Below are 21800 nucleotides of genomic sequence, written 5' to 3'. Positions count from 1 at the left end.
CAAGACTTTCTTCCAGAAACAGATGTTTTTGTTCTTTCTTCAGGTTGTAGAATGCTTAATTTGTGTGACTCTCACACAAGTGTGTGCCTGGGAAGAAAATAAATGGTCTTCATCACATGGTAAATACTTCCATTGTATGATGGACTCATGTTTGATAGAACTCCCTGAATAAAGTGACCTGAGGAATTAACATTTAATGGATCATCCCTGAATTACATTGGAAAGCTGAAGACTCATTCTATCATTTTCTTTATTCATCGACTATTCTGTCATCATCTATTGAACACCTACTGTGTGCTAGAAACTGTACTGGTAGCTGAGGCCATGGAACCAAAGTCTCTTCTGTTACTCAAGTTGGGTGAATGAAGGATGTCTTCCCAGTGAAGGCCATGTGTGAGCTGAGACTAAGAAAGAAAGTACAAATCAGGCAGGGAAAGTCAGAGGACAAGTAGCTTAAGTGTATTTCAGTGTGAGGAGAACACAATATGCCAGAAAGACGACTGACACTGTGTCAGGGGTTAGTTTGAGAATGAGGTTCATGAAACTCGAGAAAGTATGGCCAATGGGTGAAGGACCTGAGACACTAGAGAATTTGTCCTTCATCCTTTTAACAGAGAAACACTAAAAATTTAACATGGAGGTGTGACGAGGGATGGGAACATGGAGAGACTGGGAAGTCAGAGGCCACTGAGATTATCAGCATTGACCACAGCTGCTTCAGAAAGCAGTTTGCTGCCTCTTGTGACGTTAAGCACATGTTGACCATGTGGAAACCCATATGCCAATGGAAACACAGATATCCTTCCACAAAGGGACACAAAACCTCGGTGACTTTTCATACTATAACACGCACACACACACACACTCAAAGCTCTTTCCCTCAGTCCATACATTTGTAGACAGAGATTAACAGGTTGGGTTTCCTGGGGCTCAGTGCTAAAGACTGCCTGCCATTGCAGGAGACACAGGAGATGTGGGCTTGATCCCTGGGTCAGAAAGATCTCCTGAAAAAGGAAAGGACAACCCACTCCAGTATCCTTGCCTGGAAAATCGCACGGACTCAGTCCATGGGGTCACAGAAGAGTCAGACATGATTTAGCAACTAAACCCCACCACCAACAAATGAGGTTGTGGAGAACATCCATTTCAACAGTCACAGGAGCAGAGACTGAGACCTAGGAAAGGCAAGACCTGTCCAGAGTTAATCAGCTAACGAGTGGTGTGACCAGACTTCCAACTGAAATCTTCCCATCCAGTTCATGACCTCATGCACTCAGAAAGACCCCATAGGACCCGAATGACCAGTGTCTCTTTTTAAACAGGACTCAGCTGTGGGGAGTGTCTTGTGCTGCTGAGGATGCTCCGATGCTGAAACTAGACTCTGCAGCAGTGTTTCTTCTGACTCTTGCATTCTCCAGGCAGGATGACACACCCATGGGTGTTCTGATACTTGCAGGCACCACCGATTTTATCACATTCAAGGTTTTTTTTTTTTCCTTTCCCTATAAAGGAAGAGGAGGTGAAAAACAAACAAATAAATAAGACCTGTGTAACTAACGCTACCAGAATTCATCTTATATAGCTGCTGCTGCTGCTGCTAACTCGCTTCAGTCATGTCCGACTCTGTGCGACCCCATAGATGGCAGCCAACTAGGCACCTCCGTCCCTGTGATTCTCCAGGCAAGAATACTGGAGTGTTTTGCCATTACCTTCTCCAATGCATGAAAGTGAAAAGTGAAAGTGAAGTCGCTCAGTGGACTGCAGCCTAACAGGCACATCCATCCATGGGATTTTCCAGGCAAGAGTACTGGAGTGGGGTGCCATTGCCTTCTCTGTCTTATATAGCAAGGAACTCCAAATTACAGTCCACAGGGACACAACTGGCACTCTCCTTGGTTTGGTGTGACCTACAAGCTTAGAATGTTTTTCCACATTTTTAAAAATTATACTAAGAACTGAGAAGGGGACTTAAATTTTTCTATAGGAAGGTGATCATGCTCATTCATTTACACAGGGTCTACTGGGCTTCCCTCAGGCTTCCCTGATGGGTAAGCTGTTAAAGAATCCCCCTACAAATGGGGGAGACATAGGAGATGCAGCTCCGATCCCTGGGTCATAAAGATCCCCTGGAGAAGGGAATGGCAACCTACTACAGTATCCTTGCCTGAGAATCCAATGGACAGAGGAGCCTGGTGGGCGACAATCCATTGGGTCGCAAAGAGTGGACCACAACTGAGTAACTAAACAACTGGACCTGCTTTGTTAATGAATTCTGAGCGGAGCTGACATTTCCCTTCAGGGCTGGGGCCCTTAATCCCAAGGATGAGAGTCCTGAGAGCGCTTTGCTCAGGCACAGGACCAGCAGCACCCACGGTGGTGGCTGCTCCTCGGGGGTCGGGGGTCTGATCAGAGCACTCGGACCCTCCCGGGTTGGCATCATTACAGCAAGAATAAACTTTGGCTCTTTGAAGATGCTAAGATCTGGAGGTGCTGTCACCACAGCACAGCCTGGAGCATGCTGTATCCTGAGGAGGGCTGCAGGGATAATGCAGGACCTCCAGTTTAGCTTGGATTGCAGGTGAGCAACACATAACATTGTAGGATAAGTATGTCCCGACGGATGCACAGATCACACTTGAGCTAGAGTATTTGTTGGTTTTATGTAATTCAGTAAGTAAATCAGTTTTCTGAGATTGTTGAATATTAAATAAAGCAAGGTCTTTGGAGTCAAACCCATTTGGGCTTGAGTTAAAGTGCTCCCTACATTCAATCTGCACTCCTTTGAACAAATTACTTCATCTCTTGCTCCCATCTTGTAAAATGGCCTGCCTCATAAATATTGCTATGAGGAATATATTTGGGATAAGACATTAAAAGTTTCATTGTTTTAGTTAAAGTGGAAGTTCAGTTCACTTCAGTTCAGGCGCTCAGTTGTGTCTGACTCTTTGTGACCCCATGAATCGCAACACGCCAGTCCTCCTTGTCCATCACCAACTCCCAGAGTTCACTCAAACTCATGTCCATCGAGTCGGTGATGCCATCCAGCCATCTCATCCTCTGTCATTCCCTTCTCGCCCTGCCCCCAATCCCTCCCAGCATCAAGGTCTTTTCCAATGAGTCAGCTCTTTGCATTAGGTGGCCAAAGTATTGGAGCTTCAGCTTCAGTATCAGTCCTTCCAATGAACACCCAGGACTGATCTCCTTTAGGATGGACTGGTTGGATCTCCTTGCAGTCCAAGGGACTCTCAAGAGTCTTCTCCAACACCACAGTTCAAAAGCATCAATTCTTTGGCACTCAGCTTTCTTCACAGTCCAACTCTCACATCCATACATGACCACTGGAAAAATCATAGCCTTGACTAGATGGACCTTTGTTGGCAAAGTAATATCTCTGCTTTTCAATATACTATCTAGGTTGGTCATAAGTTTCCTTCCAAGAAGTGAGCGTCTTTTAATTTCATGGCTGCAGCCACCATCTGCAGTGATTTTGAAGCCCCCCAAAAATAAAGACTGGCACTGTTTCCACTGTTTCCCCATCTATTTGCCATGAAGTGATGGGACCAGGTACCATGATCTTAGTTTCTGAAAGTTGAGTTTTAAGCCAACTTTTTCACTCTCCACTTTCACTTTCATCAAGAGGCTTTTTAGCTCCTCTTCACTTTCTGCCATAAGGATGGTGTTATCTGCATATATGAGGTTATTGATATTTCTCCCGGCAATCTGGATTCCAGCTTGTGCTTCTTCCAGCCCAGCATTTCTCATGATGTACTCTGCATATAAGTTAAATAAGCAGGGTGATGATTATATACAGCCTTGACATACACGTTTTCCGATTTGGAACCAGTCTGTTGTTCCATGTCCAGTTCTAACTGTTGCTTCCTGACCTGCATACAGATTTCTCAAGAGGCCAGGCACATGGTCTGGTATTCCCATCTCTTTCAGAATTTTCCACAGTTTATTGTGATCCACACAGTCAAAGGCTTTAGCATAGTCAAGAAAGCAGAAATGGATGTTTTTCTGGAACTCCCTTGCTTTTGCGATGTACCAGAGGATGTTGGCAATTTGAACTCTGGTTCGTCTGCCTTTTCTAAAACCAGCTTGAACATCTGGAAGTTCACAATTCATGTACTGCTGAAGCCTGGCTTGGAGAATTTTGAGCACTGCTTTACTGGCGTGTGAGATGAGTGCAATGTGTATTCGTTTGAGCATTCTTTGGCATTGCCTTTCTTTGGGATTGGAAATGGTCAACATGATTTACTATTATTATTAGTATTACTGTTAGTCACATGGAAATGATTCGTAAGCCATAAAGTCTCCTGTAAATGTTTTCTATCACCATTACAATTTATGGGTTTACCACCAACTAGTTAAGGGCAATCATGGGAGGCTATTTTTCACTTCTTTAAGCTTCTCTTTCATTTTTTGTAAAATGGAGCATGTCGCGTATGCTATGCTTTTCTCAGATTTTATATTATTCCATTTAGCACATCACGGGTTGATGAATCAACTTGAACTTCCCTACTCTAGGCTCCAAGGTCATGCACCATATCACCTGACCAGTTGCATCTGCCACTTACCCGATGTTGTCTGGATAAGACACACAAGTAAGAGGAAGAGAAGGTACAGTAGCTTCATGATGGGAAAGGAGTTTTTGGAATTCCAAGTAGTACAAGTGTCTGGTGGCACACCTGAATCGGGGCAGGCGATCTGGGAGAGAGTTTGAAAATTTCAGCTGGAAAGAAAGTGCTTTTATCCTAGCAGAGATGTTCAGCTGGGTCTGGGCCTAATTTGAGGATGTTTCATCTATCAACACATGGTCCAAGTGTTTGCCTGTCATAAAGGAAGCGGATTGCAGGAAGTCAGGGTTTCCACATTGATTCTCACTTCTGCTTATGGCTCTGAGGTTTGGTGCATTTTTTGGAGAAAAATCATGAAACATTGAATTCTGTTAGAAAATTATTCATTTCTTTTTTTCACCTTTATTTCATGTCTCTGTATCTGTCCATTTCTCCTTTCAGAATAAACACCCTTAATCCATGGGTCGCAAAGAGTTAGACATGACGGATTTACTCAACAACAACAACTCATCACACATACACATTTTACAATCGAAAAATGAGAGGGAGTTTTGGAAATTAAAATGATATTTTGTCTCTCTCAATATATTTTTTTTTTTGCTACCATTTCCAGAGAGAATTGATCCATCCTAAGCAACCTCTTGCATAGACCACAATCAGGTGAGGCTTTATGGGCTAGAGTATTTCTTAATACAGATAATTCATCAATGTATTCCTGAGTGAAAAGCACCAAAGGATACCAGATAAGGGGCTTCCTAGGTGCCCTAGTGACAAAGAGCCCACCTGCCAATGCAGGAGATGCAGTTTTGATCCCTGGGTTGGGAAGATGCCCTGGAGAAGGGAATGGCAACCCACTCTGGTATGTTTGCCTGGAGAATCCCATGGACAGAGGAGCCTGGTGGGCGACAGTCCATGGGGTCACAAAGAGTTGGATGTAACTGAAGTGACTTAGCACACACACATACCAGGTAAATCATTGATATTTTTTGCATATCTTCCTTCTCTCCACTTGGTTTTGCTTTACAGTGTTCATATCTCTCTTTTTCTTTATATGTAAGTCTGCAAAGTAACAAGTCCTGTTTTATTATCTTACAGTCTCAGCACCTAGAACAGTGGCTGGCATAGAGCAGGTAGTCAAACATTTGTTTCTATGAATAGGTACTAGTGTGGAAAAGTCAACAAATAAGTGAATAAATAAATGGATGAATGGAGGGAATGAGGGAGGAAAGGAGAAAAGAAAGGAAGGCTTGGGCATAATCCTTAGGGTTTTGAAGGTCTGGAGAGAGTCCATTAAGTTGCTTTATCCCAAAGTGTTCCCAAGCACAAGCACCCACTCACCCATTCCCAACATAACAGGTCATAGCAGGTCATAATACATCATGGTCTCTAGCCTTCCCTCACCACCTCTCTTCCATCTTACCTGAAGTATATGTTCTGACGTTTTTCTCTCTGTCCTGAGGCAACTTAGCAATAAAATGTTTTCACTTTTCATCTTTTGATCAGCATTTGAATCTTTCACTAAGTGGAATTCTATTTTAGTTTAGTGACATCAACCTAAGAACAGAGCAAGTGTTTGTAGCAAGCTGTTTAAATAAGTCTTACTTAATTCTACAGAATAGCTGTGAGGGTTTTACTTCCTTGGCCCCAGCAACAGTACTTTTACAATAATAGAAAAGAAAGTATAGACTATAGGCATTGGCCGCATTTCTCTCTTGCACTTTTATACCGAAAGTGTTTCTTTACACTGATTCCCTAATTGTTACGCATCTATTCCCACCCCTTCTTCGACTACAGATGTCTCTGACTCTCTCCTGGAAACCTACCTTGCAGATGGATCCTCTGCCCTTCTCAGGTGGACTGCAGCAGAGACACCTGGGAGCCCCTGTCTACAGCTACATGCTTAAAGGCCAGATCAACAAAGGGCAGAGGAAGAGGTGAGTGAGGTCACACAGGATGCCTCCTGATCCCCGTTGGCAGGAGTCATCCTGGCGGAGCGGTGGGGGACAGCCAGACTCGATGGCATTGTTGACACCAAAATGTTGGTTTTCTCTGCCCACTGGAGCCAAATAAAATTTGCAGAGACAGAGTTTGGGGCAAACAGAAAGATGGCTTTAACCCTTAAGCCGGCAGAAGGGAGAACACAATAGGTTCCTGCCTCAAGGAGCCTGTCTCCCCTTCATCGGGAATCCAGGGGATCAAAAAGTTGGACTCACAGTGAGGGCTTGGAGATACGGGACAAAAGGTGTAGGGGTCCTGAATTCTCTTTTTTTGCACTGTTTGGAAACAGTCAATAGACTAGTGTCAGGTAGCTAGGTATTTGGGTCTGGCACTTGGTCCAGGTTGTTGAATCCATTGTCCTTTGGGGATTTCCTGCTGACTTTCTTCCTGTAATTCAAAAGGGGGAAAGCAAACCACTACGGGGTGGCTTCCAAAAAGAGTGCATCATAAACTTAAGCATCAACAAGAGGTTAAAATAGAGCAAAGAGAGGAACCAAACTACAAGGGGAGGTTTATGATGCCATAAAGTTAAGTACCAGGACGTGGCTAGAATAAGTTAAAGAATCCTAAATGCAGAGTGTGGCTTCTGCAGAGTTAGAGGGCAACTGGTAGAGATGTAGTTTGCATAATAGGTTAGTCTTCTGAAAAGAAGAAACTTAATTATCAATGCAGACTGTTGATTGTTAGCAAAGTAACGCTCAAAATCCTCCAAGCTAGGCTTCAACAGTACATGAACTGAGAGCTTCCATATGTACAAGCTAGATTGAGAAAAGGCAGAGGAACCAGAGATCAAATTGCTGGCATATGTTGCACCATAGAAAAAGCAAGACATTTCCAGAAAACATCTACTTCTGCTTCATTGACTATGCTAAAGCCTTTGACTGTGTGGATCACAATAAACTGTGGAAAATTCTGAAGGAGATGGACCACCTGCCCTGACTCCTGCAAAACCTGTATGCAGCTCAAGAAGCAACACTTAGAACCAGACATGGAAAAACAGATTGGTTCCAACTGGGAAAGTAGTAAGTCAAGGCTGTATATTGTCACCCTGCTTATTTAACTTCTGTGCAGAGTTCATCATGCAAAATGCCAGGCAGGATGAAACACAAGCTGGATCAGGATTGCTGGGAGAAATATCAATAACCTCAGATTGCAGATGATACCACTCTTATGGCAGAAAGTGAAGAGGAACAAAAGAGCCTCTTGATGAAGGTGAAAGCGGAGAGTGGAGAAAGCTGACTTAAAACTCGACATTCCAAAAACTAAAATCATGGTCTATGATACCATCATTTCATGGCAAATAGATGGGGAAACAGTGGAAGCAATAGATGACTTTATTTTTTAGGCTCCAAAATCACTGCAGATGGTGACTGCAGCCATGAAATTAAAAGACGCATGCTCCTTGTAAGAAAAGCTATGACCAACCTAGACAACTTATTAAAAAGCAGAGACATTACTTTGCCAACAAATGTCCATCTAGTCAAAGCTATGGTTTTTCCAGTAGTCATGTATGGATGTGAGAGTTGGACTATAAAGAAAGCTGAGCACTGAAGGATGGATGCCACTGAACTGTGGTGTTGGAGAAGACTCTTGAGAGTCCCTTAGACTGCAAGGAGATCCAATCAGTCCATCCTAAAGGAAATCAGTCCTGAATATTCATTGGAAGGACTGATGCTGAAGCTGAAACTCCAATACTTCGGCCACCTGATGGGAAGAAGTAACTCATTTGAAAAGACCCTGATGCTGGAAAAGATTGAAGGTGGGAGGAGAAGGGGATGACAGAGGATGAGATGGTTGGATGGCATCACTAACTTGATGGACATGAGTTTGAGTAACCTCCGGGAGTTGTTGATGGACAGGGAGGCCTGGCATGCTGCATTCCTTGGGTTCACAAAGACTCAGATATGACTGGGCAACTGAACTGAACTGTAGCATATGAGATCTTAGTTCTCTGACCAGGGATGAACCCATGCCCCTTGCACTGGCAGCTGGAGTTTAACCATTGGACCATCAGGGAAGTCTCTGCTTTTAGTTTTTGTAGCTGCACTAGACAGGGGCAAGAGGTAGAGAGGGTTTGGGTGTCACTCCTGAGTAAACATGAGAAATGAGACCCAGGACCCAGGTGGAAAGGCTGGCCTTGGACCAGAGCATGAGCTCATGAGTCACATGGGAAAGCCATCATCTTCCCGGTGCTGAAATGACACGAGCATTCCTCCCATGCAGGAGTCCAACATGACACCCAGAAATGTTAAGGCAATAAAACATCAACAGATACAAGAATGAAACTTAAAATTAAGTAGAAATTAAAAACTGAAATCCCAACAAAGACTATGATAAAAATTTAATATAAACAGTACCACAAACCACACTTGCTGCTGCTAAGTCGCTTCAGTCATGTCTGACTCTGCGTGACCCCATAGATGGCAGCCCACCAGGCTCCCCCGTCCCTGGGATTCTCCAGGCAAGAACACTGGAGTGGGTTGCCATTTCCTTCTCCAGAGCATGAAAGTGAAAGTGAAGTCACTCAATCGTGTCCGACTCAGTGACCCCACGGACTGCAGCCTACCAGGCTCCTCTGTCCATGGGATTTTCCAGGCAAGAGTACTGAAGTGGGTCGCCATTGCCTTCTCCGAAACCACACTTAATGGCAGATAAATATTCCATGAAAATAAAACAAACTAAAAATAAAGGATAAAAGGGATACAAGATATATGAGGTGTAAGACTGAGTCCCAAATACAACCTTCGAGATGAAGAAGAGTTGGCAGATACACCATGGGCATTTCTGTGAAAAAAGAAATATAAAGTTGAGTAAAATGTTGACAGCTGTTATCATTTTTTTCCTCCATTAAACACACGCAGGTTTGTCTCTTTTGAGCTGATAATTTTAGGCTCAAGGCACGATTTTAAGCTACTGCTGTATTGATTTCCTGTTGCCGCTGTAGCAAATTGCCACAAGCTACGTGGCTTAAAGGAACACATACTTGTTATTGTGGTTCTGAGGATCCAAAGTCCCAAATGGATCTCATTGGCTTCAAATCACTGTGTCAGCAGGATGCCGTTCCTTCTGGAGGCTTCCTTCCTTCTCACGCTTAGAAGCTGCCTGCCCTCCTTGGCTTATGGCCTCTGCACATCAGTGTGAGCTGATGAGAGGCTGGTTTAGCCTCTCAGCATGCATCTCTGACACTGGTCTGCATCCCTCCTCCACTTCTAAGGCTCCTTGTAATGAGATGGCATTGGGCACAGCCAGACTCCACGTCATTTCCCTATCTTAAGGCTGAATGATTAGGTACCTTAATTCCACCTGTGCTGCAATTCTCTCTTGTCATGTGTCTGCCCTTATAGGCTACTGAAACAGAAACACGATAGGCCAGGTGGCTCTTTTTTTGCACTTTGTTTTTTAACTGAAGGATGATTGCTTTACAGAATTTCGTGGTTTTCTGTCATACATCAACAAGAATCATCCATGGGTTCACCCATGCCCCCTCCCTCCCGAAACTTCATCCCATTTCCTTCCCCATCCCACCCTTCTAGCTGGTCTCAGAGTCCCTGTTTGAGTTCCCTGAGTCACACAGCGAATTCCTGCTGGCTATCTATTTTACATGTGGTATTGTAATAGGTGGCTTACTAACAACAGACGCTTACATCTCAGTTTTGGAGGCTTGGAGCTCCACGATCAAGACAGAGCAGGTGGCTGGTAGATGGTGGTCTTCTCCCTGTGTCCTCAGAGGGCACAAGGGGTGAGCCATCTCTCTGGGGTCTCTTTCAAAAAGGCCCTCATTCCACCCAGGAGGGTCCCACCCTCATGACCAAATCACCTCCCAAAGGCCCTGTCTCCTAACACCATCCCCTTGGTGACCTCAGCTTGCACTGAGGGAAGAGTTAGTGCAAAGACCAGAGAGCTGCTCATACATACAGCGTGCACCAGCAAGGCTCTTGGTTTAACTAGCAAACCCTCTGAAGAAACTGCAAGCAGGCTGAGGTCAGCCTGCTCGCCCTGCCCTCTGCGGTCTCTGTGTTCTGTGCTGTGTTGTCTTCATTGAATTGTGCTTTCCACAGGACTTGTTTTTCCATAGCATCTAGTTGCATCATATCATGTACACACAGAGAAACATGCTTTGTTCATGTCAACTCTGTCATTCAGTTGATGACAATTTGTGAAGCAATGCCTCATCTCAATGCCCAGCACATAGAGGAATAGGACAAGTCCATGTCTGTAGAGATCTTATAGCCCAAAAGGTAATCAGAAGTGTATCCAGTGGGCACAAGGCAGGTATAAGAAGCAGAAACCAAATGGACGTGAGGGCTGCAGGGGACAGGGGAGGGGGGTTTCCTCCTGGAGCGGGGCCGGGGGCTTTCGTACAGGACTGGTGTGCTGGTGATTCTGGACCCCTGGGGTGCATGTTTGAGGAGAGACGCGGGGCAGGACAGGGTGCCCTGGGCTGGGAAGCAGGAAGGACGGCAGACAGAGGGGCTGGGGAAGGTCAGGCCCCCAAGGAACAGGGGGTCACACCCGTGGGAGCACAAGGCACCCCACCACGATTCCCCAATGGTTCGCGTGGGGAGCTCAGAGAGTATCCTCAGGGATTTCGGAATTCGCCTGGGATCAGACACCACACAACAACCTCAATGACCAGTGGGCAAGATTCTTTAACTTTGAACAAAATTTATTCTGGTTTAAATTTTAGACGTTCTGTCGAAGGGCACAGTTTCTGTCTCCGCTTAGGTCCCGGCCGCATCTTCGCCTTCTTCTACCACGACCTGCAGCATTTTACTGGGCGCCCGAAACAGGTGCCAATCTGTCTCATGGGTCCAGGGCACCTGATCAGAATACAGATGCCTCCTTTCCTACGGCAGCTTAGAGGACCACTTGTTCCTTGAGTAAATCGTAAAAAGAGAACAAAGAGGGAAAAACGTGTCAGCAGGAAAGCGGCATCTCGAGAAGGCCCACTGTGTCCCCTCTGAGCGAGGCCCTGGGGCTTTCTGTGCTGAGATGCGCACACGGCCTCATGACAACAAGATATGAGTCCAGGACCCCGTAGACCAGCTTCCAGACAGACACTGACCGTGCCCAGGCTCTGGTGGACCCTCACGTTTTCAGAACCACAGGCTGAAGGACTGGGGTGTGAGGACCCCGGTTGTGTGCGGGGTCAGCTCCACCATGAGGGCAAAGACTGGGAAGCTCTGCTACATTCACCTTCCCGCCAGGAGTCAGAAGCCCCCCACGGGTTCTATTTTCACCGTTTAGTTTTCCAACTCATGGAGTCAGTCAAGTAGTGGAGCTGAGATAGGAGGAAAAGATGCAGCTAAAAGTGTAAGAACCGTTTAAAGAGAACTTACTCTCAAAGTAACTTACAGCTGACAGTGACAATGGCTCAGAAAAAAAAGTTTTGTATCATCGTCTCTGCTGATTCAGAACGCACTCAGCGCTGGTGCGAGTAGCCCCTCTTGTCCTCCCTTTGTGGTTTCCTCCTGACCAGCCGCCTTCCTGTCTTCCTCACATGCCTCTTTCCTCTTGACCACAAGGTACCTCTGGTCCCTCTCTAGTTCCCCGCCCAGGGATTGAACCCAGGCCCCGGGCACTGAGAGGCCACATTCCTTACACCCCTGTCCTCGCTTCCTGCCACTGTGCTAAGAGTTGGGTTACAGTCATAAACAACACTAATCAGACAAGGCCTTTTCAACTTGATTTTGACATCTAATCAGTTGTCTCAGGTCTCAGTCTCCACATCCTCTCCCTCCATCCCTCTCTCCCTCCCTCCTTCCTTCCTACCTATTTTCATCCTATTTCAGGAAATATCAAGGGTAAGATGAAAATCAGACAGCCGATCCTGCACACTGCTTTGAATGTGCTGCCTCCCATCTATGGAGCCATGGGAGCATCAGCGACGTGTCCTGGAGGACCTTCCTGCTGAGGAGACTGAGCACGGAGCATCCCAAGGGCAGCTCCTGAAGCCCATGCTCGGGCTGACTCTCTTCTGGACTTCTCTGGTCACCCAGAGCTGCCACCCTTCAGATAGAGAGATTTATACAGTGACATACTGTGCTTCTGTCATGGGACAAAATCAAATTTCTTGCTTTTATGAAAAGAAAAAAAGGAGAGTCACTTAACTGAGGCATCTTTTGTTTACTCCTCATGAAACCAATGAGGAGACAGGCTCAGAAGCTTTGACTCACTACAATGGCTTAGAAACAACCAGGTATTTTGCAGGGCAGTTCTCAGCCCCCTCTTCCTTCTGAAGGACTCAGCGCTGGCTTCTCAGAAGCATCAAATATGGTGGGTTTAGTCTGACCACGTGTAGATGGGGGTAGCAGGACAGAAGGAGGTAGAAACAGGAGAGAGAGCCTGCGGCTCCCCCTGGGGCTGCCATGAGCTCACCTGACCCAGCAAACAGGACCAGGAAGAGGAGCGCGAGGAGCAGGTGATGGAGCCTCATGCTGGCGTCCCGAGCTCTGCGGCTGACAATGGAGAAGAGGCTGCGCTTGCCGCTTTATAAAGGTCCCAGGTTCCGGGAGGAATTCTGCACTGGCTGTGGATTTGGTTATTAGGAACTGGTTAACTGAGCCTCTTCCCTGTGTGTCATGGGAGTGTCCTTTATAGCACAAAGCAGGGGCAGTCACTTGTATGCTAATGAGGCTGTGGAAAGGCCAGGAAAAGCTTTCCTGCTGCCCTTTTAACCACAAACTTCTCCCTGGCAGTCAGTTCAGCTGATGGGCAGGGGTGTGGCAAGCGGCACAGACTTGCCTGTTTTCCCTGGCAGGGGCACAGACTTCTTGCTGCACCTTCGCTTACCTGCTCCCCAGCTCCACCCTCGCCCTTCCAGGGCTTTGAATCTGCCCACTGTTTTCCTGTGCAGAAGGAAATGGCACCCCCCTCCAGTACTCTTGCCTGGAAAATTCCATGGATGGAGGAGCCTGGTGGGCTACAGTTCATGGGGTTGCAGAAAGTCAGACATGACTGGGAGACTTCACTTTCTTTATTTCTATAGTTCCTTTTGGGCTTGAAGAAGCATGAGCTGGAATCAAATTGCAGGGGAAAATATCAATAACCTCAAATATGCAGATGACACCACCTCAACAGCAGAAAGTGAAGAGGATCTAAAAAGCCTCTTAATGAAACTGAAAGAGGAGAGTGCAAAAGTTGGCTTAAAGCTCAACATACAGAAAACTAAGATCATGGTATCCGGTCCCATCGCTTCATGGAAGATAGATGGGGAAACAATGGAAACAGTGTCAGACTTTATTTTTTGGTGCTCCAAAATCACAGCAGATGGTGATTGCAGCTGTGAAATGAAAAGATGCTTATTCCTTGAAAGGAAAGTTATGACCAACCTAGATAGCATTTGAAAAGCAGAGATATTACTTTGCCAACAAAAGTCCATTTGGTCAAGGCTATGATTTTTCCAGTGGTCATGTACGGATGTGAGAGTTGGACTCTGAAGAAAACTGAGTGCCGAAGAATTGATGCTTTTGAACTTTGGTGTTGGAGAAGACTCTTGAGAGTCCCTTGGATTGCAAGGAGATCCAACCAGTCCATCCTAAAGGAGATCAGTCCTGGGTGATTTTTGGAAGGACTGATGCTGAGACTGAAACTCCAATTCTTTGGCCATGTCATGTGAAGAGTTGATTCACTGAAAAAGATCCTGATGCTAGGAGGGATTGGGGGCAGGAGGAGAAGGGGACGAAGAGGATGTGATGGCTGGATGGCATCACCGACTCGATGGACATGAGTCTCAGTGAACTCTAGGAGTTGGTGATGGACAGGGAGGCCTGGCATGTTGCAATTCATGGGGTCGCAAAGAGTCGGACACGACTGAGCAACTGAACTGAACTGATAGTTCCTTTTGGAGAAGGAAATGGCAACCGGCTCCAGTGTTCTTGCCTGGTGAGTCCCATGGACTGAGGGGCCTGGTGGGCTGCAGTCTAAAAGGTTGCAGAGAGTCGGACACGACTAAGCAACTAACACATACACTATTTCCATGAAAGGCTGTTTCAGGCCCAAAAAGGGACTAACTCGATCAGAGGCAGTTTCACTCCCTGGGCAAGACTTGCTGACTCCCAGCATCTGCAGAGACAGCCACGCTCTTTCTTTCTGGCCCCTGGTGCACTGAGGGAAGAGACCCAGTGGTCCCGACCTGATCCCCACACAGGCTAGCCACAGTCACCACCAAAATCTTGGTTTTCTTTGTCCACCAGAGCTGAATAAAAATTGTGGAGACAGAGTTTGGAGGACACAGAAAGATGGCTTTAATCATTAAGCCGGCAGAAGGGAGAACACGATAGGGCCCTGCCTCAAGGAGCCTGTCTCCCCTCCATTGGGAATCCAGGGAATCATACAGTCAGGGCTTACAGTCAGGGCTTGGAGATACGGGACAAAAGGTGTAGGAGTCCTGAATTCTCTCTTTTGCACTGTTGGGAAACAGTCAATAGGCCATTGTCAGGTAGCTAGGTATTTGGGTCTGGCAGTTGGTCCCGGTGGTTGGGTCCATTGTCCTTTGGGGATTTCCTGGTGACTTTCTTCCTTTAATACAAAAGGGGGAAAGCAAACCACTATGGGATGGCTTCCAAAGAGAGTGGACCATAAAGATAACCATCAACATGAGGTAACATAGAGCAAAGGAAGGGAAAAACAAACTACAAGGGGAGGTTTATGATGCGATAAAGTTAAGTATCAGGATGTGGCTAGAATAAGTAAAAGGATAATAGATGCAGAATGTGGCTCCTGCAGAAATGGAGAGCCATAGGTGTCAGGTATAGTTCGCATAATAGTTTAGTCTTCTGCAAAGAAGAAACTTGGTTATCCATACAGAATGTACGTTAGGAACAGTTAAAGTGGAGAAAGACAGAAAAGGGAAAAAAGAAAGAAAGAGGGGAAAAAAACTTTTATTAATTCTCTGCAACACAATCACACACCTGTCTCATGAAATCTCAGTGGGACACATGATGGGCAGATGGGTGCTCTGTTTCCCTTCATCAGAGACAGAGTGGGAGAATGATGCTGCCACTAAACGCATCACCCAGCCTAGTATCACGAAGCAGGCCCAGCAGTGGGGACCCCTTCACTGGGTTGAGGGGGACCTCCATCACCAAGTAACATTCCTCACTTAGTAACATCCGTCCATCTCAGTGTCGGAGAGACGAAACGCTAAATCTCAGGATGGAACTTGCCATACAGCTCTGAGTAGAACTCCAAGCCCTTTAGAAATGTGGGGATCCAGGAGGACCCCATCCTGAAGGAGCCCCTGGAGCTTCAGTCCTGTTCAGGTCCCCCGCTGTGGCTCACAATCTGGCATCTGAGGCTCGGCAAAGCCATGGAGGCTGCCTCGAGAGACAAAACCCCTGGCTGGCACCCAGGCATAGGATTTTTCTGATGGAAAATAAATTGTCTTGATCATAGTTCCTTCTCAGATCAGATCAGATCAGTCACTCACGTGTGTCCGACTCTTTGCGACCCCATGAATCGCAGCACGCCAGGCCTCCCTGTCCATCACCAACTCCCGGAGTTCACTCAGACTCATGTCCATCGAGTCAGTGATGCCATCCAGCCATCTCATCCTCTGTCGTCCCCTTCTCCTCCTGCCCCCAATCCCTCCCAGCATCAGAGTCTTTTCCAGTGAGTCAACTCTTCACATGGGGTAGCCAAAATACTGGAGTTTCAGCTTTAGCATCATTCCTTCCAAAGAAATCCCAGGGCTGATCTCCTTTAGAACGGACCGGTTGGTTCTCCTTGCAGTCCAAGGGACTCTCAAGAGTCTTCTCCAACACCACAGTTCAAAAGCATCAATTCTTCAGTGCTCAGCCTTCTTCACAGTCCAACTCTCACATCCATATATGACCACAGGAAAAACCATAGCCTTGACTAGACGAACCTTTGTTGGCAAAGTAATGTCTCTGCTTTTGAATATGCTATCTAGGTTGGTCATAACTTTCCTTTCAAGGAGTAAGCATCTTTTAATTTCATGGCTGCAGTCACCATCTGCAGTGATTTTGGAGCCCAGAAATATAAAGTCTGACACTGATTCCACTGTTTCCTCATCTATTTCCAATAAAGTGCTGGGACCAGATGCCATGATCTTTGTTTTCTGAATGTTGAGCTTTAAGTCAACTTTTTCACTCTCCACTTTCACTTTCATCAAGAGGCTTTTGAGTTCCTCTTCATTTTCTGCCATAAGGGTGGTGTCATCTGCATATCTGAGGTTATTGATATTTCTCCCAGCAATCTTGATTCCAGGTTGTGTTTCTTTCATTCCTGCGTTTCTCATGATGTACTCTGCATAGAAGTTAAATAAACAGGGTGATAACATACAGCCTTGACGTACTCCTTTTCCTATTTGCAACCAGTCTGTTGTTCCATGTCCAGTTCTAACTGTTGCTTCCTGACCTGCATACAAATTACTCAAGAGGCAGATCAGGTGGTCTGGTATTTCCATCTCTTTCAGAATTTTCCACAGTTTATTGTGATCCACACAGTCAAAGGCTTTGGCATAGTCAATAAAGCAGAAATAGATGTTTTTCTGGAACTCTCTTGCTTTTTCTATGATCCAGCGGATGTTGGCAATTTGATCTCTGGTTCCTCTGCCCTTTCTAAAACCAGCTTGAACATGAGGAAGTTCACGGTTCACATAGTGCTGAAGCCTGGCTTGGAGAATTTTGAGCATGACTTTACTAGCGTGTGAGATGAGTACAATTGTGCAGTACTTTGAGCATGCTTTGGCATTGCCTTTCTTTGGGATTGGAATGAAAACTGCCCTTTTTTAGTCCTGTGGCTCCTGTTGAGTTTCCAAATTTGCTGGCATATTGAGTGCAGCACTTTCACAGCATCATCTTTCAGGATTTGGAATAGCTCAACTGGAATTCCATCACCTCCACTAGCTTTGTTCGTAGTGATGCTTTCTAAGGCCCACTTGACTTCACATTCCAGGATTTCTGGCTCTAGGTCAGTGGTCACACCATCGTGATTATCTGGGTCGTGAACATCTTTTTTGTACAGTTCTTCTGTGTATTCTTGCCATCTCTTCTTAATATCTTCTGCTTCTGTTAGGTCCATACCATTTCTGTCCTATATCAAGCTCATCTTTGCATGAAATGTTCCTTTGGCATCTCTGATTTTCTTGAAGAGATCCCTAACTTTCCCATTCTGTTGTTTTCCTCTATTTCTTTGCATTGATCGCTGAAGAAGGCTTTCTTATAACTTCTTGCTGTTCTTTGGAACTCTGCATTCAGATGTTTATATCTTTCCTTACCCCTCTCTATATCTGGTCCTTGTCCTAAAAGTTAATTGATTGTGCTGTGCTTAGTTACTCAGGCATGTCTGACCCTTTGTGACCCCATAGACTGTAGCCTGCCTGGCTCCTCTGTCCATGGGGATTCTCCAGGCAAGAATACTGGAGTGGGTTGCCATGACCTCCTCCAGTGCATCTTCCCAAACCAGGGATCAAACCAGGTCTCCTGCATTGGAAGCAGATTCTTTACCATCTGAGCCACCAGGAAGCCTGTCAATTAACCAATACAGCCTACCATGTTTTCTTTAAATTATGTTTCCATAGCATATCTGTCAGCTCAACAGTAAAGAATCTGCCTGAGATGCAGGAGATGCAGAGACATGGTTTTGATCCCTGGGTCGGGGAGATTCCCCAGAGGAGGGCATGGCAACACACTGCAGTAATCTTGACTGGATGATTCCATGGGGGTCTCAAGAGTGTTGGACACGACTGAGGGTCTAAACAATGACCACAGCAGATCTGTTTCCATCCTTTCATTTTAAATCCACTTGCCTTTTTATTTGATGTCTCAAGTGGGTTTTTTATAGTTAGTTTATATCTGATTCTTTTTTTTTTTTTTTACTGAAAGGACCATCTGTCTCCTTAAAATAGGGTCTAGAATCTTAGCATCACACTTTATCCCATCAAGCTGAACCAAAATTCCATCTAGTATCATAGACTTCATTTTTCAGAGCAGTTTTAGAATTGAATGAAAAGCACAGAGTTTTTAGGCAGGCTACACAGGCAGGCTACAGTCCACAAAGGGTCAGCACCTCCACAGTCCACAGAGTAGCAGAGTCCGACACAACTACAGCGACTTAGCACACAGGCACACACCCCTGATCCTGACACCCATTGCTGGTTTTCTATCCAGAAGTGAAGATGCCTGCACTGTCTGAACTTTGACCCCACTCTCTTCAACTCAACTCAAGAATTGTTGGTCTGTTTGGGTTCTTGTTGCCTGAGCTTTAGGCCTGGAAATCTGTAGAGGCTGGAGATGTCAGAAGTCTCACTTCACTTGTTTTCTTTTCTTTTTTTTATAAATGATTAAGCACATAATATTTATTTAGCTAATTCATTAATTTGGCTGTCTTGGACCTTAATCATGGCAGGCAGGATCTCAGTTGTGGCATGTGGGATCTAGTTCCCTGACCAGGGGTGGACCCACGCCTCCTGCGTGGGGAGCACAGAATCCCAGCCACCAGACCACCAGGGAAGTCCCTCACCTCACTTGTTTTCTTCTCTCCTCAATTACAGTCCTGGACTGCTTGTGCCAGAGTCTGAATCAGTAGTTTCACAGGTTTTGCCTGGTTCCTTAGGTGTGTACTGTAGGAGGGCAGTATACAGTCCCATCACAGTCCTTTTTTTTTTCTTTAAATGCTGAATTGTGGGGTCCAAGCTCTTGTCTTTGAGGGTGTGCCCTTTGTTCCTGAGATAATATTGTAACCCTGAATATACTCAGGTAAACAACTCCCTTCACCTTGGCAACATTCCTGTTCTCTCCTGGAGCTGCATGTTCCTGAATGATGCCCCTTGCTTTAGTTCTGCTGAAGATCCCAGTCCCTTCGAGCTTTCCTGTTATTTTCCTGCATGTTTCAGGGGCAGTGATGCAGGTTCTATGAGCAGGTTTCCGTCGCTCTGGCTCCTTTTGCTTCCCTCCCTTTCCCTCCCCTCCTCTTTCTCACCCTCTTTCTATATCCTCAGGCTGTCTCATCTTGTGGAGAGGAAACTGCTAAAGGAGAGGTAACCCGGCTTCAAGCTTGTATAGACGGTGGTTCCAGTGAGCTGCCTGTACCACCTCACTTATTTTACCCAGCAGATTCAGGCAGGAGGTAAGACCTTAGAAACGGGAGCTCTGTCTACTTTGCTCAGAGGGGCTTGGGGGTGGAGGTCTCTTCTGATGGACCATGGGAGGAAGGAAGCAATGGACACCACGTGGCCGCCGGTCAGCGGGGCTTCCCAGAAACCCGCCATCATCACCCAGGGTCTCCGGGGAAGCTCTTCCCTGAGCCCTGTGCTCCCCGGGAGTGGCTGCCCCCTGAGCCTCCCCGGACTCCCCTGTCCTCTGCCCACCCCCAACCCCACTCCCGGCTTCCCAGCCCTGGCATTTGGGACTGCCCTTCTTGTTCTGTGTTTCTTAGCTTCTGTTCATTTCTCCCACCAACTGTGTCTCTGTGTCAGTTATTGCAGGGTTGCAAAAATACGTGGTCCACATCATCTAAGGCAACTTCAGCTGCAGTTTGTGGCCAGTTTTGGTGAAGAAACTTTGAAATTGTCCAAGACTGTCTTGTATCTGTGTGTGTGGCAGGTGAAGGGGTGACGGGGGTGGTGTGTTCTCAAAAGGTTCTGCAACCCAGGAAAAGTTACTTCAGAGTGTAGACACCCACAGCCCATCCCTGTGGGGCTTTCTGGGGGTGTTTCCATCTTTTTCCTCTTCACTTGTCCAGATTTGGTTGTGAGCCAGTCAGGGTTCTCCAGAGAAATAGCCCATTTCTTTAAGGAATCATCTCACACCATTATGAAAGTAAGCCCCCAAACTAATAAACGTTTTGGCAAGTCCCCAAACAAACAAACAGATCCAGTGCCAGTGCGGTAGACCAGCAGGACTCAGGGAGGAGCTGATGCTGGAGTTCAAATCTGAAGGCTGGCTGCCGGCAGAATTCCTTCCCTTTGGGGGGAAGTCAGTCTTTGTTCAGGCCTTCAACTGATTGGATGAGGCCCACCCATGTCACTCAGGGGTAATAATAACCTGCTTTACCAAAGTCCACTAATTTAAATATAGGTCTCATTTCCAAACATCCATACAGGAACATCCAGAATGACATTTGGCCAAATATCCAGGCAGCAAGGCCCAGCCGCGTCTGTACGTGAGATGAAGCACCACAGGGAGGTTCTCAGGTTCGCTCTTCTCTGTCTTGTCTCCCTTTCCCTCACACTGTGGGTTTCCAGCCGTGAGGAGCTTTGAGATGGACAGCATTTGTGGTCCCTTAGAGGTGAGAGGACACCTGGGAGTGGTCCTCCATCCCTCCTGTCCGGCCCATGTATCCATTTTAAAATGAGACCTAAAGGGCTCTTTTTATTACAAACCCTGCATTTTGTCTTTGCCAATTTTCAACTGAAGCAGAGCTTGCACAGAGTGAGGAGCACAGATCCTGAGTGTCCAGCTGGAACCCAAATCCCTGTCAAACTCTGGGATGGCCCCATCCAGCCCCAAGTGACCTTGACCCCCTCCCCTCCTCCTCTCTGACCCTCTCCTGCTCATCTCGTCTGGAGAACTCTGTGGAATCTGGGTGGTGGGGTCAGGACACATTCTCAGCAGTGCAAGGACCTCTGGCTTTGTATTCCAGTAGTTCTGATAAGTTCCCATAGTTTAATGCCAGTAGTTCTCAACTCACATGGTTTTTCATTGTAGTTTACCTTTAAATAACATTTACCCTCATCTTCACTGAATGGTGGGCATTAGTCCCTTGGACTACAAGGAGATCCAACCAGTCAATCCTAAGGGAAATCAACCCAGAATATTCATTGGAAGCCTAATACTGGAGCTCTGATGCTTCGGCCACCTGATGCAAAGAGCCAAGTCATTGGAAAAGACCGTGATGCTTGGAAAGATTGAGGGCACGAGAAGGAGGTGGCAGAGGATGAGATGGTTGGATGGCATCACAGTCTCATGGAGATGAATTTGAGCAAACTCGGGGCGATAGTGAAGGACAGAGGAACCTGGAGTGATGCAATCCGTGGGGTCACAGAGTTAGACATGACTGGGAAAGCAACTGAACAATAACAAGAACAACAACAGTGAACTCTGGGAGGGGGAAGGGACCACGAACTTGTCCGTGTTTGGCTCCTGACAGGTACTGCATGAAGTCTTTTGCCTCAGTGAGTGTGGAGCCAACACCGAGAACCAAGGAGGGCTTGGTCATTTACTGGGCTCAGATTATGCATGTGGCCTCTGCAGCAGGGAG

The 21800-nt window shown here is 46.3% G+C and overlaps 1 long non-coding RNA gene across 1 annotated transcript; it reads right to left on the bottom strand.

Moving 5' to 3' along the window:
- Positions 1-11220: 11220 nt before the first annotated feature.
- Positions 11221-13104, bottom strand: LOC147343479 (uncharacterized). The gene is made up of 2 exons (XR_015156405.1): positions 12954-13104; positions 11221-11450 (listed from the first exon to the last, which is right to left on the bottom strand). It is a non-coding gene; the product is annotated as an uncharacterized LOC147343479 (long non-coding RNA).
- Between the last annotated feature and the right edge of the window lie 8696 nt (positions 13105-21800).

Source organism: Bos grunniens, chromosome 27 (genome assembly GCF_055505025.1).
Source record: "Bos grunniens cultivar Pamir isolate PY7600 chromosome 27, Bosgru_T2T1.0, whole genome shotgun sequence".
NCBI classification, from domain to species: domain Eukaryota; kingdom Metazoa; phylum Chordata; class Mammalia; order Artiodactyla; family Bovidae; genus Bos; species Bos grunniens.
This window is presented reverse-complemented; position numbering and strand designations above follow the sequence as displayed.